The sequence below is a fragment of the Rattus rattus genome, chromosome 7, assembly GCF_011064425.1.
Source record: "Rattus rattus isolate New Zealand chromosome 7, Rrattus_CSIRO_v1, whole genome shotgun sequence".
NCBI lineage: Eukaryota > Metazoa > Chordata > Mammalia > Rodentia > Muridae > Rattus > Rattus rattus.
Window position 1 is genome coordinate 121,278,382 of NC_046160.1, and position 14,792 is coordinate 121,293,173.

The 14,792-nt window shown below is 38.4% G+C and overlaps 1 pseudogene; it reads left to right on the forward strand.

Moving 5' to 3' along the window:
* Positions 1-208: 208 nt before the first annotated feature.
* LOC116906211 lies at positions 209-5,409 on the forward strand (annotated as a pseudogene).
* The last annotated feature ends 9,383 nt before the right edge of the window (positions 5,410-14,792 follow it).

Genomic DNA, 14,792 nt, shown 5'->3' on the forward strand with positions numbered 1-14,792 from the left:
CAATGTCTTTGATGTTATATATGTGTGATGATCACTGTGTTCAGCACAGTTCCTACTGTGGAGCACAATATAGCATAATGACATGCAATATGCCTTGTCTGTGCCCATGAAGAACACCTTTGCACTGACCATGCATACAGCTCTGATAGAGGAGCTCAGCCCTGGTTTTCCTCACATCCAGTGATCAGCACTGCATAGACCATCCACCATGGACTTTGGTAACACCTTGGTTCTCCTTTTGCTTCTTTTAAAAAGTAATTTATACTGATGAGATGCTGTTTATAATGTGCACATTATAAATTTTAAAAATGCTTTCTTTGTTTAGTTTAATTTTTAATAAGAGTTTTCTGACGAGAACTCTCTGTTTGCAGGTATCCAGTGTAAGGTACAGTTGGTGGAGTCTGGCAGGGGCATAGTGCAGCCTGGAAGGTCCCTGAAACTTTCCTGTGAATCCACTGGATTCACTTTCCATGACTACTGGATACCCTGGGATCACCAGGATCCAGGGAAGAGGCTGGAGTGGGTTGCATACATTAGTGGTAGCAGTGATACAGTCTACTATGTGGACACTGTGAAGGGACGATTCACAATCTCCAGAGACAATGACAAGAACACACTGTACTTGCAACTGACTAGTCTGGGGTCTGAGGACACTGCCACGTATTACTGTGCAAGATACACTGTGAGCAAATGTTACTGCGAGCTCAAAGAGAAACCTCTGTTAGGGTACCTCGCAACACCAGTGGTCGCTGAGAGAACAGACAGCTCCAAATCACAGACAGTTACAGCCTGTGCAATTGTCCCCATCTTTCATATCACCTTCAAATTATTTGACCCACAATTTTCCTGTATAAAACAAAAAATGCAGGAACAAAAATTCGGCAGAAACTGAGGGAATGGCTGACCTGACACCAGCACAACTTGGGATCTATACCTTTGGCAGGTACCAAACCCTGACAAGATCATTGAGCTATGTGGTGCTTGCAGACAAGAGCCTAAGCATGGCTGACCTCTGAGATGCTGTACTAGCAGCTTACTGAGACAGATAAGATACTTATAGCCAAGCAAGCATTGGACTAATTTAGATAATTCCTATGGAAGAGTTAGAGTAAGGAAAGACAGATCTGCAGGAGATGGGAACACAAGAGACATACCATCATTTTCAACTAAATTGTACACCTGGGTACTCAGAGAGAATTTGCCACTAAGCAGAGCAGGTAAGAGGACCCTGCCACACATGTAACACAGGTCTGCCTTGTCTGTCTCAGTGGAAGATGATGAGACTAACCCCGTAGAGACTTGATGCCCCAGAGATGGGGGATTCAGTGGGGGAGAACCTCTCAGATGTGAAAAGGTTTTGGTGTGTGGGAATACTTTTGTGTGTGGGACTGGGTGGAAGCAGCTTATCAGAAATAAATATATAGAATTAAAAAACTAACTAACAAAGAGTTGTGGAGGTAATAGAGGGTTTGCACCCACTGTGCCTGGTTTGCAGATATACGGGGATTCTTGCTAAAAGAATGGTGTTTAGTAAATCTTGAAGTATACAAATCTTTGTTCAAATCTCTACTTTTTTTCATATTCAGAGAGCAGAATATTTTCGGTCTCTTTATCATTCTTACACAAACCATATCAAAGTTTATTTGATATATTATTTCTCTGTGACTCTTTCTGTATGTTTTTCTGTGTTTATTTATCCTGTGTCTCTTTGCTGTTTTGTTTGTGTCCCTGTCTCTATCTCTGTATGTCTGGCTTTCTCTCTCTCCCCCTCTCCCTTTCTGCACCTTTTCTATTTTTCCCTCCACCCCCTCTCTCTCTATCAATCTTTCTATCTCTATTTCTCTGCCTCTGTGTATGTATGCATGTGTCTGTGTGAACAGGTTGAGATGAGATGTCTTCTATTATCAATATACTAAATAATTTCTGTCTTGCTAGTCTGATTGGTCAGTGATTCCCAGTGACATTTTCTCTACATGTTAGAGGTGGCATATGGATTGACTGACATATGTATCTCTTTTTGTAGTTATGGAGAACAAAACAGAGGTCCTTCTCTTGGTGTGATATTAACTTGAAGCACAGAACTACAAGCACATCCAGACTGTAGATGACTTAAACACTTGAGTCTGTGGAACCCAAGATTCAGAGTAGAGACTCAGTTAGATTCCCTGTTTAGTGAACTATGGGCAACAGAATTCAGAGCAAACATGAAAATCAGGCAGTACTTGAAACCAATAAAGCAGAATATTTTCGGGCTCTTCTTCATTCTTACACAAACCATATGCCACAGATCCACAAAGACCCAGCAGTCAGTGATAGAAATAAAATGTATGTGAAGCTCCAGCACTGAGAAATGAGGCGAATTTAGTTCAGTAAACTGAACACACTTCCTAACCAACCCAGGCTGAAACATTAATTCTTTCTTTTTGCCAGGCTTTAAGGATCTTCTTTACACTCTTGCCCCAGAAACATGGTGGAAAAGATGGGTGGCTCATTCTGAGTTGGTGTTCTGCACCAAAAGAAGTTACCTGTGGCACTTAGAATCTAAGTATAACATACTTCCCAATGGTATTCTGCGATTATATGGATGGTGTCACTATAAAAAAGAGGAGGAATGTCTAAAGCCATACCACAATGAACACAACAGATCTCATCTAAAAGAGTAGGAGGGCATTTGTCGCCAGAAGATGATGATCATTTAATAAAACCGTGATGCAAACTCAGAAAGGTCTAAGTTTGTCACAATATCATGAAGTTGTGAAGTATATGATAATGGCATAAGTGGGACTGAAACACATTGTTTTCTATGAGTTCTGAAAAAATAAAAGGAATGGGCTCATTTTCTGTGTTCACCAAGAAGGCAGAGATCTATAAGATGCTAATAACCAACATGGGTGCTTCTACCGAGTAATTCTACATTCTGTGTCCTGTTGTGCCATCATCATGTACATCTACTTGTGAGGACACAGATTCTGCAAGAGAAATGAGGCTTGCACACTATGATCACAAGAACTTAACAGCCACAACTGCAGTAGTGAATGGCTGGATAACTGGAAACTGATGTCCAGACAGACTGATGATGAGATTGAAAATGTTTTTCACTTCATCTCAATTGCAAACAAAATTTGTTGAAAATTTTCGAGGATTTTTTTTTGTAATTGCTGTCTTCTCAGAGTCAAACAGCCAAGATCTTGAAATTTCTGTACGTTTGTAAAATAGATGTGCATATGTGCACAGCAGTGCAGAAGAGGGACACTGTGGAAGCACAGCACACAGGGTGAAAGATTGTAGCACTAAAGCAATTGAAGAGAGGAGGCAAATATCACTAAATACTGATTAGCATAAGAGATGCTATATCTTGTATGTAGAATATTTTTAGTCCCCTTTTAAGAAGGCCTGAAGCATATATACTTTGGTCTTCCTTATTCTTGAGCTTCATGTAGTCTGAGGAATGTGCTTCGGTAATCAGAGCATTTGGGCTGGTATCCAATTAAGAGAGAGTGCATAGTATGTGTTTTTTTCTGGTTGGGTTACCCATGAATTTCATAAAGTGATTGTATTTAATATCTGAGTAGTATTCCATTATGTAGATATTGCACATTTTCCGTATCCATTCCTCCGTAGAGAGACATGTGTTCTTTCCATTTTCTGGCTATTTTATATAAGACTGTTATGAACATAGTGAGCATGTGACCTGGTTATGTGTTGGAGAGTCTTTTGTTATATGCCCAGGAGTGATAACTGGATCTTCAGTAACTACTATGTCCAATTTTCTGATGAAACTCCAGACTCTTTTCCTGAGTGGTTATACCAGCTTACAATTCCACAAAAAATGGGAGAGTGTTCCTCTTTCTTCACATCCTTGCCACAATCTGTTGGCACATGAGTTTTTCATCTTAGCCATTCTTATTGTTATGAAGTGGAATCTAAGGGTTGTATTGATTTGCATTTCCCTGATTACTAAGGTTGTTAAATATTTCTTTAGGTACTTCTCAGCCTTTTGATATTCCTCAGCTGAAAACTCTTAGTTTATCACTGTACCCCATGTTTAATATGGCTTTTTGATCCTCTGAAGTCTATCATCTTGAGTGCTTTGTATAAATTGCATAAAAGTCCGCTATTGAATGTAGGATTGGTAAAGATCTCTTCACAATCTGTTGATTGTCATTTTGTCGTATTGATAGTGTTCTTTGCCTTATGGAAGCTTTGCAGTTTTATAAGGTCCCACTTGTTGATTCTTGATTTTAGAGCATAAGCTATTGGGTTTCTATATAGGAAATTTTCCACAGTGCCTATTTCTTTGAGACTCTTCCCCACTTTTTTTTCTATTAGTTTGAGTGTATCTTGTCTTACGTGTAGATCCTTGAGGCACTTGGACTTGAACTTTGTTCAGGTTGATAAGAATGGATCAATTTTCATTCCTCTACATGCTGACCTTCAGTTGAAGATGCACAATTGGTGAAAATGCTATCTTTTGTCCACTGGAACGTTTTAGCAACTTTGTTATAGATCAAGTGACCACAGGTCTGTTGGTTCATTTCAGGGTCTTCAATTCTATTCCATTGATCCTCCTGTAAGTCTCTGTATTAATACCTTACTGTATTTTACCACTATTGCTCTGTAATACAGTTTGAGGTCATGGATGGGTATTCTCCAAGAAATTCTATTAGTCTTCAGAATAGTTTTCACTCTCCTGTGTTGTTTGTTTGTCTGTCTGTTTGGTTGGTTGGTTGGTTGGTTTTGTTTTGTTGTTATTCCACAGGAATTTGAGCATTGCTCTTTCAATTTTTGTAAAGAAATGAGTTGAAATTTTGTTGGGTATTGCAGTGAATCAGTAAAATGATTTTCATTTTGTTAAGGTGGCCATTTTCACCTTGTTAATCCCCACAATCAATGAGCATTAGAGATATTTCCATCTTCTGAATTCTTCACTTTCTTTCTTCAGAGACTTGAAGTTCTTTTCATACCAATTTTCATTTTCTTGGCTGGAGCCACACTATGGTAATTTATATTATTTATGGATATTGTGAAGGTGTCATTTCCCTAAATTCTTAGAGCAATTATGTTTTGAAGAGAAGAAATATACTGATTTGTTTGAGTTAATTTTATTCAGTGACTGTTCTAAAGTTGCTTATCAATTGTAGGAGTTCTACCCTGGATTATACTGGGTCTCTTTTGTATACTAAAATATCATCTATGTTGGTGGATTTCCATGTATTGAACCATCCTGGCACCAATGGGATGAAGCTTACTTGATTGTGGTGAATTATCATTTTGATGTGTTCTTGAATGTGGTGTCTAAGAATTCTATTAATTATTTTTGCATCAATATTCACGAAGACATTTACTCTGAAAAACTTTTTTATTGGTTCTTTGTGTGGTTGAGGTATCAGTGTAACTGTGGCTTCATAAAATTGTATAAACAGTTGGCATCCCATCCCTCACCAATGCAAAAATCACTCCTAAGAATTTTTTTATATGCTATAATCTCATGGGAGAGAAAGAGAGAAAACTACATAAAGAAATGTAGGCTGACAGAAATCAAGAGTTACAGAAGCTAGTCCCTGTGTTTCATGTGCCTAAATGGAAAGGATGATTGTCAGAGCCTAGTAAGATAAGATCTGAATCTTGATTCTTCTTTTAGAAGTGATATTACTTGGAGTTACATCAGGTAGGGGTTTCTATGCAATCAATTGTCCAAGTGATATAACAATAAAATTGTCTATACAGACAACATGAGAATAATTTTAAATAGCTTTTAAAAGCTTAATAGCTTTTTAAAAAGCAGGTTATCTCATCAACAAAAGACAAAGTCCACCCTAAACACTCTTCTGGAATATACAAAAATGTAAGATACACATAAGACCTTCTGCCCGTCCTTTCTGTTGGTAAAGACCACTAGCAAGTCTAATTTCTGGAAGACTCCATATCCAGAGGCAACTCAGAAGATCTGCTGCACTCAGAGCATTTAAGAACCCTCCCAAAGTCTCATGGCTGCTTCTATGATCCCAGTGAACTAAGGGACCCATCACACCACAAAATCCCCCACCCTACAAATACCACTCTGCTTCAGGCCACTACTTTCTGCTGAGAGAAATTGCAAGATAGTCTGCTCCACAGAAAACAACATACCCTGAAGAATCACAGAAGTTTTGGGAGTGATGCCCTTAAAACCCTCCATTATTGATGTTAAAAGTTCAGAGTTAAGTATGACTGCGACCTTGGAAAATTACCAGCCAGCTGCAGAAGACTAATACAAATCTAGTGGTGAGGATAATTTATGATATGACAAAATTTTGACCTTGCTGAGAAATACATCTAGCGTCAGGATGCCCAATGATATGACCCATAAACATTATGAGAAACCAACATTCTGCTGACTAATGATATGACAAACCTATAACCTTTCTGAAAATACTACATCCTGTTGACTAATGATATGACAAACCTGTAACCTTTCTGAAAAACAAACATCTTGTTCACATCAGCTGACAACATGAGTACTACTGTGTCCTTGGCCTGTGTAAATGTTTTTCACTTACCCTCCTCTGTGTTATGATATAAATTCAGCCTTGGGAAAAATAAAATTGTTGCCTTGATACGACTCATTTCTTGGCATCTTTCTTCACTTCTCTTGTCTCCCATTCTCTCCTAGGTGGTCCCCAACCTCCCCTCACTTCTCTGTAGGCCAGGGCAAACTGTCACACAGACGTGAGGATTTGGAGGTTGCACAGGAGAGAACACCACTCACCAGGGAAGGATAGCCCTATCTGTTTATCACAGAAGCACCAGAGAGTGATTTCACCATAAAGACACCATGGTACCCACCGTGAGATAATCTGGGAGATTGCAGAGCAGTAACAGATCTTAAGGTAAATTTAAGTGAAGGTACAAGAATTCTGCAGTCACCTTTTATGATAGGACTCGAGAAGTCATTCCAAACATAAGGAATAGGGTTAAGAAAAAAGAAATCTAAAGATATTCTTAGACTTTGAGGGAAATATTGTCTATAATTCCCCTAGGAGGAAACAATTGATGCAAAAAGATAGCACAGAGTTAGTGATTGTTTTAAAGACTATTATGAGACTTTTCACCCTGAAAATATTATGGTTTCTGCCTTCAATTACTGGACTCTTATTAATGATATCCTTAGGATATCCCTGCAGCAGCCAGTTCCTGCCCCTGTGGTCAAAATGCCCCAGGTTGGGAGGCAGGGATGCCCATATGTAGTTTCAGAAAGAGTTTGCAGCAGACTGAAAGGAATTTTATTTTTCCCAGCAGAATTCAGAACAGACTATTGCTAGGTTTACCCAAGGATGATATCAGGAGAAATCTTGACACAGGCTCTTCAGCTTACTCCAACTGGAGACTGTGGCCAAGGTCAGGATCAATGTTTTCTTGCCCATGGACCTCTAGCCCAGGGAAACAGCTTGGTGAAGGGCTAGGGATTGTTACGGGAGTCCTGGAATTCAGAGGCATAGGATGGGCTGTAGTTCTATTAAAGGTTAGTACTCCAGCTTTAATAATCTCCTTATTGGATTTGAGGGGCAGGAAGCATAGCTCAACTGTGACTCCTGCCTCAGGAATGGCAGCAGAAAGAGTCCTTATAGCCCCAGGTGAACCAATTTTCTCTGACTATAGCTTGCTCTGTGATACCGGAGGCTTCCATCAGATCAGTTCCTACTCCCCAAACCCCTCACGGCAAGCCTCCCTTCAACACTCAGATGCTATTTTCTCCTGGTCTCTTGGCTCAAGGTCTCCAGGCATATATGATAGTCTGGGGAAAAAAACTTCCCCCCCTAAATCTGGCTTTTCATCTGCACTCACCAAGATGATCCAGGGAGCTGGTGAGCCTAACAATCACTCCATCGTTTTGTTATTAGTTCTTACTGGAAGTCTAGCATTCTTCAGAGACTGTGTCTCTTGAGAGCAGAACCACCAAGCTGACACTGAAGGGCGGTACCCCTTAAGGAAGAATCTAAATCTAGAGAGACAGCTGGTGACACACTCCAGCTGTCCCTCTGCTCTCCTTTCTGTTTCACAGGCACAAAGCTTGCACTTGTTGTAGTGCTGGCCTTTTTGTCCCAAGAAATTTTCCTTGTTTAGCTGTGTGACCGAATGCCCTTTGTCACCTGATCTGGCTATTCCACCGGATCTCACCGGGTCAAACCCTAGGTTTATTGCCTGGCCCCTAAACCATGGGAGGGTGCATTCCCCCTAAATATTAAATTTACCTCTAAGATTTGAAACCAAGATTGGATATGTAGATATACTTAGGGCCTTAGAATGTTTCTATCAGGTGCCGATTCAGGGATGATATTCACCATGAAATTGTTAAAAGAGTCTGTGCATTCCTATTCCCCAGTTTCTGGGCACTCACCCCAAGAAGGAGTCATGGAGGCACTGAAAATGTTGCAGGGCACACTCAACTTCATCTATAGCCTACACTCCACTAAGAGGAGCTGCTTGCTCAAAGAAGTGCACCACTTTGAGACCATTGCCATCGCACAAGAAGAAATGGAAGCTCTACCACCCACTCCAGGAGAGCTGAGATATGTATTCTTCCATGATGTGATACTTTTCATAGGGTTTGGCTTTTTGGATAATGGAATTATGATTGTTGTTAAAACAATCAAGAAGCTGACCTAAAATCCTATTGCATAGAGATAATAGTAACCTTTAAGTAAGATATAAATAACTCATTGAAATAAATACAGGATAACACAGGTAAACAGGTAGAAGCCCTTAAATAGGAAAGAAAAAAATCCTTTAAGAAATACAGGAAAACAAAAGCAAAGAGGTAAAGGAATTGCTTAAAGTGGTCCAAGACCTAAAAGTGGAAGTAGAAGCTATAAAGAATACACAATTAGAGAAAAGCAGGAAATGGAAAACATACAAACGTGGTCTGGAATTATAGTTGTAAGTATCACCCACAGAATATAAGAGCTAGAAGAGAGAATCTGAGGTGTAGAAGATACTGTAGAAGAGACTGACACAAATGCCAAAGAAAATTCAAAACATGAAAACACTCCTAATCCAAAGCAATCAGGAAATTTGGGCCACAATGTAAAGACCAAATCAAAAAATAATTGGAATAGAGGAGAACCGAAGATTCTCAGTTCAAAGGACCTGAAAATTTCTTCAACAAAATAATAGAAGTAAACTTCCCTAACCTAAAAAAGAGATGGCAATAAAGGTACATGAAGCTATAGAACACGAAATAAATCGTTCCTGAAAAGAAAATCCTCACGTTATAATTATCAAAACACTAAAGGCAAAGAACAAAGAAAGAATATTAAAACTGCAAGGGCCAAGTAATATACAAAGATAGACCTTTCAGAATTACAGGAAACTTCTCAACAGAGACTATGAAAGCCAGAAGATCCAGGTCAGAGGTCATGCAGTCTCTAAGAGAACAAAACACCCAGCACAGGCTAATATTCCAAGCAAAATTCTCATTCAAAATAGATGGAGAAACCAAAATATTCCAGGACAAAACCAAATTTAAACAGTATATATTTACCAATCTATCTGTAGAGAGAATCCTAAAAGAGAAGGAAAAAAAAACTTCCAACCTACACCAAAGAAAGACGAGATATTAAGTATTTCACAACAAAGCCAAAAGGAGAGGACCACAAACACATAGATACCTATAGAAACAAATGTAACAGTAACCAACAGCTACCTCTCTTTAACATCTATCAATATTAATGGACTCAACAGACCTGTAAAAAGACATAAACTAACAGGCTGGCTAAGCAAACAAGATCCAGCATTTTACTGTATATGGAAACATATGTCAATAACAAAGACAGACACTATCTCATAGGAAAAGGTTGGAAAAAGGACTTCCAATCAAATGGTCCCAAGAAACAAGCTGTAGTTGCAATCCTAATTTCCACTAAAATTGACTTTCACACAAAAGTTACCAAGCATGATGAGGAAGAACACTTCCTATTCACCAAAGGAAAAATCCACCAAGAGAAAGTCTCAATTCTAAACATCTATGCCCCAAATGCAAGAGTAATCACATACATAAAAGAAACTTTACCAAAGCTCAAAACACACATTGAACCCCACAGAAAAATAAAAGGATTTCAGTAACTCTTATGAAACTACAGGTTTTTGAAACAGAAATTAAACAGACATGCAGTTAACCTAATAGAGGTTAGGAAACAAATGGATTTAACAGCTATCTATACAACAATATATCCTAAAACAAAATAATATACCTGCTTTTTTTTTTCCGGAGCTGGGGACCGAACCCATGGCCTTGCGGTTGCTAGGCAAGCGCTCTACCACTGAGCTAAATCCCCAACCCATATATCTTCTTCATAGCACCTAATGGTACTTTCTGCAAAATCAACCATATAATTGGTCAAAAAGAAAAAACTCAACTGAAAGAAGAAGAAGAAGATTGAAATTTTCCCATCCATCCTATCTGAACACCATGCTCTAGGACCCTTCATCAATATCAGAAGAAAAAGAAACAAAAACAAAAAGAAAAAAAAAGCCCACATGCAACTGGAAACTTAACAACTATCTACTCAATAATAACTTAGTCAGGGAAGAAATAAGGAAAGAAATTAAAGACTTCCTGGAATTTGATGAAAATGTTGACACATCCTACCCAAAATTATGAGACACAATAAAAGCAGTACTAAGAGAAAAATTCATAGCACTTAGCGCCCTGACAAAGAAACTGAGAGATCTTATACTAGCAACTTAACAGCATACCTGATAGCTCTAGAAGAAAAGGAAACAAACTAACCAAAGAAGAGTAGATAGCAGGAAATAGAAAAACTCAGTCATAAAATCACAAACACTAAACAAAAACAAAAAACAAAAAAATACAAAGAAGAAAGAAAAACAAAAGCTGGTTCTTTGAGAGAATCAAAAGGATAGATAAACTCCTAGAAAAACTAACTAAAAGGACCAGAGCCAACATGCAAATGCACAAAATAATAAATGAATAGGGAGTCATGAAAAGAGAAATGGAGGAAATTAAAAAAATCATCAGATTCTACTGCAAAAGCCTATACCTAACAAAACTGGAAGTTATAGATGAAATTCATAGTTATCTAGAAGACATCAAATAGCAAAGTTAATTCAAGAGCAGAGAAACTATCCAAACAGGCCTATATGCCATAAAGAAATAATAGTCTTTAAAAACTGCCAACAAAAAGAAAATGCGCAGGGCCAGATTTATTTAGTTCAGAATTCTTCCAGACCTTCAAAGAAGACCTGATACTAATATTCCTGAAAATATTCCATAAAGTAGAAACAGAAAGAACTCTACCTAATTCATTCCATGAAACCACAATTACTCTGAACCTAAACCACACAGGGCACCAAACAAAAATGAGTACTTCAGACCAATCTCAATTATGAATATCAATGCAAAAATACTCAATATAATCTTTGTGAATCGAACCAAAGAACAAATCAAAACAATGATTCACCATGATCAATTAGGCTTTCTCCAAGGGATACAAGGTTATTTCTATACACAAAAATCCATTAACATAGTCCACTATAAAAAATGTCAAAGAAAACAAATCACATGATCATCTCTTTAGATGCAGAAAAAGCATTTGACAAAATACAGTGCCCTTCATATTAAAAATATTGGAGATGTTAGGAATTCAAGGACCATTCTTAAGAATAGTAGAAGCAATTTACTAAAAACGAAAGCCAATAGCAAAGTAAAAGGAGAGATATTTAAGCAACCCCACCGAAATTGGGGACAAGAAAACGATGCTCATATTCCACATATAGATACAAGATAGAATTCAAAGTACTAGCTACAACAATAAGACAAGAAAAAAATGAACAATGGGAAACACCATAGCAAAGAAATATAGGTAATATTAAATGCAGGTTATATGAAAGCATATTTAACAGACCCCAAATGTTCTATCAGAGAATTTCTCCAGCTGATAAACAACTTCAGCAAAGTGCCAGAATATAAAATTAACTCAAATAATCAGTAGTATTCCTTTATACAAATAAGAAACAGACTAAGAAAAAATTAGGAAAACAACTCTTTTCATAATAGCCACTAAAATATAAAATATCTTGGGGTAAATCTAAGCAAACAAGGGAAAAATATGTAGGGCAATACTTTAAGTCTCTCAGAAAAGAAATTATCTCAGAAAATAAGGAGATCTCTCATATTCAAGGATTGGTCAAATGAACATACTGAAAATGGTCATCATTGGGTTGGAGATTTAGCTCAGTGGTAGAGCACTTGCCAAGCAAGCACAAGGCCCTGGGTTTGGTTCTCAGCTCTGAAGAAAAATTGTCATCCTACCAAAGGCATTCATTAGATTCATTGTAATCCCCATCAAAATCCCTACACAATAATTCAAAGGCATAAAAAAAGCAATTCTCACATTCATCTGGAAGAGCAAAAAACCCAGAATAGTGAAACCATCCCTATCCTCAAGCTCTTCCATAGAGCAATAGTGATTAAAAACTGCATGGTATTGATACAGAGAAGACATGCTGATCAATAGAATAGAATTGAAGACCAGAAATAAAACCACACACATACCCACACTTGATCTAGGTCAAGGAAGCCAAAAATACACAATGGAAAAAAGAGAGCATGTTCAATAAATGGTGATCATCTAACTGATTGTCTGCATATAGAACAATGAAAATAGAGGCATATTTGTCATCTTGTTCAAAATTCTAATACAGGTAGATCAAGGTTCTCAACATAAAACCATTTACACTCGATCTAATAGTAGAGAAAGTAGGAAAAAGCATTGAAACCATTGGCACAGGGGAAAATTTCCTACAGCAAACTCAAGCTCACATTCAAAGAGCAAGAATTGATCAATAGGACTTTGTGAAACTGGAAAGCTTCTATAAGGCAAAGGAAATGGTCAAGTAGACAAACAGGAAACCTACAGATTGGGAAAACATCTTTACTAAACCCACATCCAATGGAGGGATAATGTCCAAAATTTGTAAAGAACTGAAGAAGCTATCCACCAAAAACAAAAAACAAACAAACCAAAAAAAAAAACAAAAACAAACAAACAAACAAAAAAAAAAAACCCCAAAAAACTAGGATGCAAAACTAAACCAAGAATTCACAACATAGAAATTTAGGATGGCTGTGATCGCTGTGAAGTACCTAAAGAATTGTTCAAATTAGAAATCAGATAGATGCAAATCAAAACAACACTGAGATTCCACCTTATGCCAAACAGAATGGTTAAGATCAAAATCTCAGGTGACAACGTATGTTGGCAAGGATGTGGAAAAAAAAGGAATACTCCTCCAAAACTGGTGTGATTTTAAACTTATACAACCATACTCTAGAAATGAATTTGACGTTTCCTCAGAAAATTGGAAATGGATCTATATGAAGACCCAGCAATAGCACTCTTGAAACTATACCCAAAAGTTGCCCAAACATGCCACAGGGGCACATGTTCCACTATGTTCACAGTGGCTTATTTCTGATAAACAGAAGCTGGAAAAACCCACATGTTCCCGGACAGAAGAATGGATACAGAAAATGTGGTTTATTTATACAATGGAATACTACTCAGGTATTAAGAACAAGGATATCCTGAGGCTTGTAGGCAAATGAAGGGAACTAAAATTTTTCATTCTGCATGAGGTAACTCAGACCGGATAGGATATGCTCTGTATGTACTCAATAATAAGTGGATTTTAGGCCCTTTCCCATCTCAAAAAAAGTACAGAATGCCCAAGCTACAGTTCACAGAACTTGAAAAGTTCAACACTCTGAAGGGATCAAAGAAGGAAGGCTCAGTCCCACTTGGGAGGGAGATGAAAACAAACACTGTGGGGAGGTAGGGTGGAACTGCAGAGTGGAGAAAAAGAAGACAATGGGGTGCGGTGGAGTGGGGGAACATGATCTGGTATTGAGTGGGGGAAAAGGACTGAAGCCCTGAGTGTCAGCAGAAAGAATGGAAACAGGCAACCTTGGGAGGTAGGAGGTTGGGAGGACCCTCTGGAATGTACCAGAGACCTGAGAGCTGACAGACCATCAGGACTCAATTGGAGGGACCCTACATGAAATGTGATACAGTAGGGAGAGTGAACTTGTAGATTCCACTACCCGCAGAAGCCAGGGCATTATGTGATGGATGGGTTTTCTATGGCACAGTCAAAACTCTGAAACATAATTATTCCTGTCTGAAAGAATGGCATGGATGGAAATGGAGAAAAGGCTGAGGAAAAGAAGATCCAGCAAGAGGCCAAAAGTGGGATCCAGCTCAAGTGGAGGCCCCAAAACCAGAAACTACTACTGATGCGATGGAGTACCCACAAAAAGGGACCTAGAGTGACTGCCCTCTGAAAGATGAAACAGGTGGATGAAAGATTCAGTTGCAGACATTTGTGCTTAACCGTGGAACAGAAGCTAATGATCCCTGGGTTGAATTATGAAAAAGCTGGAAGAATCAGAAGATGAGAGCTTCTCTTTAAGAGGACCAGCAGTCTCTTACCTGCTGGACCCCTGAGTTGTTTAAGGCACTGGTCACCAACAGGCAAAACACACCAACTGAGATCAGGCCCCAAACACATATACAGCAGAGAAGTCTGGGTCCATTCAGAGAAGATGCACATAACCCTCCGAGATTGGAGGCCCTAGGGAGTTTAGAGGTTGGGTGGGGTGGGTGGTCTGGGTAAATGCTCACTTAGACAGGGGTGGGTGGCAGGAAGATATATGGAACAGTCAGATGATGGAACAGGAGGAGAATGAAATCTGGAGTATTAAAAAAAATAAAGAAATGAAAAGCTAAGATTTC